Genomic DNA, 8512 nt, shown 5'->3' with positions numbered 1-8512 from the left:
TTTGTCACTGCAATGATAATCAATTGCTGTAATGAAGTGCCTCATAACGAGTTTATTAAATACAGTTTATTAAAGGAAAACAAGTTTCAAACAAAACTGAGATGGGATAGTCAGTTAACTTTATGTAGGTTAGGAATTAACAGTCAGGCACGGTGGCACAGTGGTTAGCACTGCTGCCTCACAGCGCCAGGGACCTGGGTTCAATTCCCGCCTCAGGCAACTGACTGTGTGGAGTTTGCACGTTCTCCCCGTGTCTGCATGGATTTCCTCCGGGTGCTCTGGTTTCCTCCCACAGTCCAAAGATGTGCGGGTCAGGTGAATTGGCCATGCTAAATTGCCCGTAGTGTTAGGTAAGGGGTATACGTACGGGTGGGTTGCGCTTCGGCGGGTCGGTGTGGACTTGTTGGGCCGAAGGGCCTGTTTCCACACTGTAAGTAATCTAATCTAATTGAAGCTGTTCCCTCAAACAAGGAGCAATTAATTAGCCTGCGTAGCAATTAATAAACACACACCCATTGCATTGGGTCGACCCTAATCCTTGATGTTCATCAATGGCTATGAGCACCTCCTTAAGGTGACAGCAGGTTACTTCCTGAGAGAAGGGAGTTATTTTGAACACATCTGAATGTTTCACTTCTGTACCAAGCTTTGGTTCTAATTGTATTTTGCTGGAGATGCCACTGCAGGTTTAGAATTCAAATGCTGATTCAAAACAATTTTCAACAGGCAGAATTTCTGGTCTTCCTGCTCCTGTCTCCACTGAAGGTGTGGCGTGTTCCATCTGGAAAATAGTCAAATGTTACAAGAGTAAATGCTGGTGGCACCGTGACTCAGTGGTTAGCACTGCTGCCTTATAGTGCTAGAGTAAAAAGTGAGGTCTGCAGATATTGGAGATCACAGCTCATTCCTGATGAAGGGCTCTGGCCCGAAACGTCGAATTTCCTGTTCCTTGGATGCTGCCTGACCTGCTGTGCTTTAACCAGCAACATATTTTCAGTTATAGTGCTAGAGACCTGGGTTCAAGTCTACCCTTGGATGACTGTGTTGGACTTTGCTCGTTCTTCCCATGTCTGTGTGGGTTTCTTCCCACAGTCCAAAGATGTGCTGGTTAGGTACGATAACCATGCTAAATTTCCCTGTAGTGTCCAGGAATGCGTAGGTTAAGTAGAAATGCAGGTTGATAGGGTAGGGGTGTGAGGAGCCCTTCAGAGAGGCAGTATGGGCTGAATTGCATCCTTCCACAATATAGCGATTCTATTCTATGAGGCAGTGAAGAGGTGAGGGGTGCAAGGACCCACACTGGAGGGTGAATCAGATGACAAAAGATGCCCCATACTTACAGGTGTACGGTGTCTACTTTTATATTAAATACTGCGGGTGTTTATATTAAATGTTTTGCAATTCTACACCAGCAAATTGAATTAAGTGAAAGTGAGACTTAACTTTTACCGTGTAGATGGATTTGATGTGAATTAAATCAATTTAATACTTTCCTTCTGACCTCATCTTGCCAAGTGTTGCCTTAAATTTCGACAAGCCCACATGGGACTACATGTGAAAAGCTTTCTGATTCAGATCACAGCGGGGACTGTTTTCCTCCTAGATTACAAAGTTAGCTATTTGATACATCCTTAAACATGGAGCACTCAGAACATGTGCTGAGGGGTAGCTAGCACCATGCGACACACGGATACCATCTAAAGCAAGGCTCTTATTGTGTAACAAAGATGGCATGAGATTTGATGCTAAATTGCTCCTTAGTTATACTTGTAAAGAGTCATGGATAATCTCAGTCTCTTGATTTAAAATATTGGAGAACTTCAGAGTGACATTTCATGATTTAGGGCATAAATTTTCCATTTTTTGTAAATCCTAGCAGGTGCATTTATAGTGGGGATAGTGAATGGAATGGTGTGAAAGATTGCTACCGATTTGATAACTTTTTGTATGTACAGTAACAAGCTGAGAATTGATATAAAATGTGTAGTTTGAATGTACAATGTAAATTTGACATAGGTTTGTTTCCACTCTAAATCAGAATATTCTGTATTTTTGACCACTAACGCAATATTTAGAAATATTAAAAATTAAATGAAATAAGATATACTGTACTGTTTCTAAAAGATATTGAATGAAGGGACTGCAATAACACTCCTGTGCCCAGTAGGAGTGTTAGATTAGATTCACTACAGTGTGGAAACAGGCCCTTCAGCCCAACACCGACCGTCCGAAGAGTAACCCACCCAGACCCCTTTTCCCCTCTGACTAATTCACCTAATTGACAACTTAAACAAGGCTAATTCGCCTAATCTGCACATCTTTGGACTGTGGGAGGAAACCAGAGCACCCGGAAGAAACCCACGCAGACACAGGGAGAATGAGCAAACGCCACACAGACAGTCACCCGAGGTTGGAATCAAACCCGGGACCCTGGTGCTGTGAGGCAACAGTGCTAACCACCTGAGCTACATTGAATAGCTCCAGATATTGTTCAGATCATAAGAGTACAGGAATAAACATCTGACTAACTTCAGAGTAAACAAGAAGATCATGAATCATTAAAATGAGTGAATTAAAAAGGACAACACAAAATAAAGATACAGTCTGAGACACCTCTCTTCAGGTGGAGTTCTGACTAGATGGCAATTTCTCTAAATTCAACCCAATATATTTCCCTGCATTTGGTACTCATTGGGAATACATGGTGTGCGCCCAGTGAGGCCCCCTTTCCTTTAACTAAGACACCTGTTTCCCCATTCAATTAGATCATTTATCCAATGCAGTACCCTAAATATTTCATCATGTCCTTACCTAATAAAAACCAGCTTTCAATTAACTTAGTCTCACAGCTTTATACCATCCTTTTTCTGTGGCCTACTATGACCTTTCCAGGTAGCAATAATAAGTGGGAAGGTAACCCATAGCAAAGCGTGCCTGACTACCATTGCCAGCATTTGCATGTCACATGGTGAAGAAGTGGTTAATGGTAGCATTTGAGGTGCAAATCTTAATGATTTGGCAAATCTAAATTTGCTCTCAATTTCTTTTATGATCCTACCCAGTTTCTTAAAATATAGATTTGAGCTTGAGAAAGAACTGAATTCCAGATTTGAGGTGAGAGTGACAGTCCTCGACATCAAGGCTGCATTCGACTGAGTGTGACATCAAAGAGCCCTCGGAAAACTGGAATCGATTTAGGGGTGGTACGGTGGTTCTGTGGTTAGCACTGCTGCCTCACAGCACCAGGGTCCCAGATTCAATTCCAGCCTTGGACGACTGTGTCTGTGTGGAGTTTGCACATTCTCCCTGTGTCTGCGTGGGTTTCCTCCGGGTGCTCCAGTTTCCCCTCACAGTCCAAAGATGTGCAGGTTAGGTGATTTGGCCATGCTAAATTGCCCATAGTGTTAGGTGCATTAGTCAGAGGGAAATGGGTCTTGGTAGGTTATTCTTCGCAGGGTCGGTGTGGACTGGTTGGGCCAAAAGCCTGTTCCTACACTGTAGGGGATCTAATCTAATCTCCGCTGGTTGGAGATATACCTGGCACTGAGCAGGATGGTTGTGTTTGTTCGAGGTCAGTCATCTCAGATCCAAGACATCTCTGCTGGATTTCCTCAGGGTCGTGTCCTAGGCCCAACCATCTTCAGCTGCTGACTTTCCCTCCATCATAAGGTCAGATATGGGGATGTTCGCTGATGATTGCACAATGTTCAGCACCATTTGTGACTCCTCAGATACTGAAGCAGTCTGTGTCCAAATGCAACAAGATTTGGACAATATCCAGGTTTGGCCTGACAAGTGGCAAGTAACATTTGCATCACACAGATGCCAGACTATGACCATCACTAATAAGAGGCAATCTAACCATTGACATTCAATTGTGTTACCATGACTGAATCCCCCATGATCAACATCCTTGGGGTTATCATTGGCCAGAAACCCAATTGGACTCACCACATAAATACAACAGCTACAAGTGCAGGTCAGAGGTGGGGAAAACTGTGCTGGGTAACTCACCTCCTGCTCTCCATCTACAAGGCACAAGTCAGGAGTGTGATGGAATACCCCCCACTTGCCTGGCTGGGTGCAGCTCCAACAACACTCAAGAAGCTTGACACCATCCAAGACAAAGCAGCCTGCTTGTTGGTACCACATCCACAAAAATCCACTCTCTCCATCACCGACATTCAGTAGCATCAGTGTGTCCTATCTACAAGATACACTGCAGAAATTCACCAAAGATCCTCAGATAGCACCTTCCAAGCCCATGACCACTTCCATCTAAAAGGATAAAGACAGCAGATACTTGGGAACACTATTGCCTTCAAGTTCCCCTCCAAGCCACTTAATATCCTGACTTGGAAATATATCACCATTCCTTCACTGTTTCTGGATCACAATCCTGGAATTCTCTCCCCTTCGGCATTGTGGGTCAACCCACTGCAGGTGGACAGTTCAAGAAGGCAGTTCACCCCCCACCTTCTCATGGGCAACCAGGGACGGGCAATAAATGCTGATCAGCAGTGATGCCCACGGCCCACAAATCAGTAAAAGAAGACAGCATGGCACATTGTTTTACACTTGCAGATGATACACAGAATCACTGAATTCTTACAGTTCAGCTCACTGTGTCTGCACTGACTCTCTGAAGGTGCCATTCCTCCATCCATTCTCCCCACAGCACTGCACATATTTCTTTTGCAGATAATAATCCAAGCTGATGATGTTTCACAAACGTGGCTGAAGATTTGCGGACACTATCATGAGATCATCCCAGCTTCCTGAAATGTCTAACTAGCCAATGGTACTTGTACGTATTGTTATCACACCATAAAATACAGCTTGTTGTTAAGATAACTGCCTCTTGTTAAGGTTCAGGCGTGGTTCATCCTTTATCATGATAACTGAGTAGTTGCAGTATAGAAAGGAGGATTATGGTCTGCACTTCCTCAAATTTGTATGCTGCTTGGATACATCTTGGAGTACTAATTGACCGTCTGGGAAGTAGAGATCCCTGCTGGAGGACTCTCTATAAGTGGATCCTCCCCTTTTCCATTTGAGATCTGGGTGGAGGATATTGCATGCAGCAGTCCCAAACTGTCATCACTCAAGTAGGTACCCTGAGGGCCAGGCCGCATGTGGATTTTCTGGTCTGGAAGAAGCAGCGTTCCATATTTACGTGGAATGTTTTTGTTTGCAGATCCTCTTTAGCTTTTTTTGAAGGTACTGTTCCTCAAATTTTGATTGCTCTTCAGTCGCTTGTTCCTGATCTACAGGCACACTGTGCGGGAGGGGTGGGGAAAGTCAGAGCACATCTTCATGGGTCTGCTCCTGGACCTGGCCAAAGTGACTATTAATAGATCCAGGCAGTGAATTCTGAATCTCTGAAAGTTGCCACCCAGGTAAATAGTGCTGTGAGGAAGGCATATGGTGTACTGGGCTTTATTGGCAGAGGAATTGAGTTCCGGAGTCCTGAGGTCATGTTGCAGTTGTATAAGACTCTGGTGAGGCCTCATCTGGAGTATTGTGTGCAGTTTTGGTCGCCATACTATAGGAAGGATGTGGAAGCTTTAGAACGAGTGCAGAGGAGGTTTACCAGGATGTTGCCTGGAATGGTAGGAAAATCTTATGAGGAAAGGCTGAGGCACTTGGGGCTGTTCTCATTGGAGAAGAGAAGGTTTAGGGGAGATCTGATAGAAGTGTATAAGATGATTAGGGGTTTAGATAGGGTAGATACTAAGAACCTTTTACCGCTAATGGAGTCAGGTGTTACTAGGGGACATAGCTTTAAATTAAGGGGTGGTAGGTATAGGACAGATGTTAGGGGTAGATTCTTCACACAGCGGGTTGTGAGTTCATGGAATGCCCTGCCCGTATCAGTGGTGAACTCTCCTTCTTTATGTTCATTTAAGCGGGCATTGGATAGGCATTTGGAAGTTATTGGGCTAGTATAGGTTAGGTAGGACTCGGTCGGCGCAACATCGAGGGCCAAAGGGCCTGTACTGCGCTGTATCCTTCTATGTTCTATGTTCTAATTGTGGGGGGGGGGGGATCAATGTGCCTGACTGTCTGCCCCTCTTTCACAGTTACATCCACACTCGGGTGTGTCCATGAGAGAGATCATGCAGTGCTCACCAGCACAATAGAAGCCTTTAAAGACCAGTATGGGCTGGAGAAAGTGAGGACTGCAGATGCTGGAGATCAAAGCTGAAAATGTGTTGCTGGGAAAGTGCAGCAGGTCAGGAAGCATCCGAGGAGCAGGAGCTGAACATATTTTCGGCTCTGATCTCCAGCATCTGCAGTCCTCACTTTCTCTTAGAAGATTTTAACCTACTGCGAATCCTCTTGCAAGGATGCCTTCTTTGAAGAAGTTTCTTCCTCCATTCCAGAAGAAGGGCTCATGCCTGAAACGTCGACTCTCGTGCTCCTTGGATGCTGCCAGACCTGCTGCGCTTTTCCAGCAACACATTTTCAGTATGGGCTGGACCCTGGATTAAACCTGATTTAGTAAGTTTCTATTTCCCCATGCGAGTTTCTACATAGAACATAGAAGGATACAGCGCAGTACAGGCCCTTCGGCTCTCGATGTTGCGCCGACCGAATCCTACCTAACCTATACTAGCCCAATAACTTCCAAATGCCTATCCAATGCCCGCTTAAATGACCATAAAGAAGGAGAGTTCACCACTGATACGGGCAGGGCATTCCATGAACTCACAACCCGCTGTGTGAAGAATCTACCCCTAACATCTGTCCTATACCTACCACCCCTTAATTTAAAGCTATGTCCCCTAGTAACACCTGACTCCATTAGCGGTAAGAGGTTCTTAGTATCTACCCTATCTAAACCCCTAATCATCTTATACACTTCTATCAGATCTCCCCTAAACCTTCTCTTCTCCAATGAGAACAGCCCCAAGTGCCTCAGCCTTTCCTCATAAGATTTTCCTACCATTCCAGGCAACATCCTGGTAAACCTCCTCTGCACTCGTTCTAAAGCTTCCACATCCTTCCTATAGTATGGCGACCAAAACTGCACACAATACTCCAGATGAGGCCTCACCAGAGTCTTATACAACTGCAACATGACCTCAGGACTCCGGAACTCAATACCTCTGCCAATAAAGCCCAGTACACCATATGCCTTCCTCACAGCACTATTTACCTGGGTGGCAACTTTCAGAGATCTGTGTACATAGACACCAAGATCCCTCTGCTCATCCACACTACCAAGTAGCCTACCATTAGCCCAGTAATCCATCATCTTGTTATTCCTACCAAAGTGAAAGACTTCGCACTTAGCTACATTGAATTCCATTTGCCACATTTCCGCCCAGCTCTGCAACTTATCTATATCCCGCTGTAACCTACCACTTCCTTCCTCACTATCCACAACTCCACCGACTTTTGTGTCATCCGCAAACTTGCTTACCCAGCTTTCAAGTCCTTCCTCTAGATCATTTATAAAGATAACAAAAAGCAATGGTCCCAAAACAGATCCTTGTGGTACACCGCTAGTAACTGCGCTCCAAGATGAACATAATCCATCAACTACTACCCTCTGTCTCCTTCCAGCCAGCCAATTCCTAATCCAAACCTCTAATGTATCCTCAATGCCATACCTCCGAAGTTTTAGCATTAGCCTACCATGGGGAACCTTATCGAACGCCTTACTAAAATCCATATACACAACATCTACTGCTTTACCCTCATCCACTTCCTTAGTCACCTTCTCAAAGAACTCAATAAGGTTTGTGAGGCACGACCTGCCCTTCACAAAACCATGCTGGCTATCCCTGATGACGTTATTCCTACCCAGATGTTCATAAATCTTATCCCTTACCATTCTCTCTAAGACTTTGCCCACCACTGAAGTCAGACTCACTGGCCTATAGTTACTAGGGCTATCCCTACTCCCTTTCTTGAACAATGGGACCACATTCGCTATCCTCCAGTCCTCTGGTACTATTCCCGTTGACAATGACGACATAAAAATCCAGGCCAATGGCTCTGCTATCTCCTCCCTAGCTTCCCATAGGATCCTGGGGTAAATGCCATCAGGCCCAGGAGACTTATCTATATTCATCCTTTCCAATATTCCCAAAACCTCTTCCCTGCATATTTCCAGGGCATCCATTCTAATTATTTGTGATTCCATATTCACATCAGCAACAGTGTCCTGTTCCTGAGTGAATACTGATGAAAAGTACTGATTTAATGTCTCTCCAATCTCCTCCGCCTCCACACACAACTTCCCACTACTATCCTTGACTGGACCGATACCTACCCTAGTCATCCTTTTATTCTTGACATACCTATAGAAAGCCTTTGGGTTTTCCCTAATCCTACCAGCTAAAGACTTTTCATGTCCCCTTCTCGCTTCTCTTAGCTCCCTCTTTAGATCCTTCCTGGCTACCTTATAACTCTCAATCGCCCCAACTGAACCTTCACGCCTCATCTTTACATATGCCGCCTTCTTCCCTTTCACAAGGGACTCCAATTCCTTACTAAACCA

Source organism: Hemiscyllium ocellatum, chromosome 20, assembly GCF_020745735.1.
Source record: "Hemiscyllium ocellatum isolate sHemOce1 chromosome 20, sHemOce1.pat.X.cur, whole genome shotgun sequence".
Taxonomy (NCBI): Eukaryota; Metazoa; Chordata; class Chondrichthyes; order Orectolobiformes; family Hemiscylliidae; genus Hemiscyllium; species Hemiscyllium ocellatum.
Note: the sequence above shows the minus strand (reverse complement) of the source record.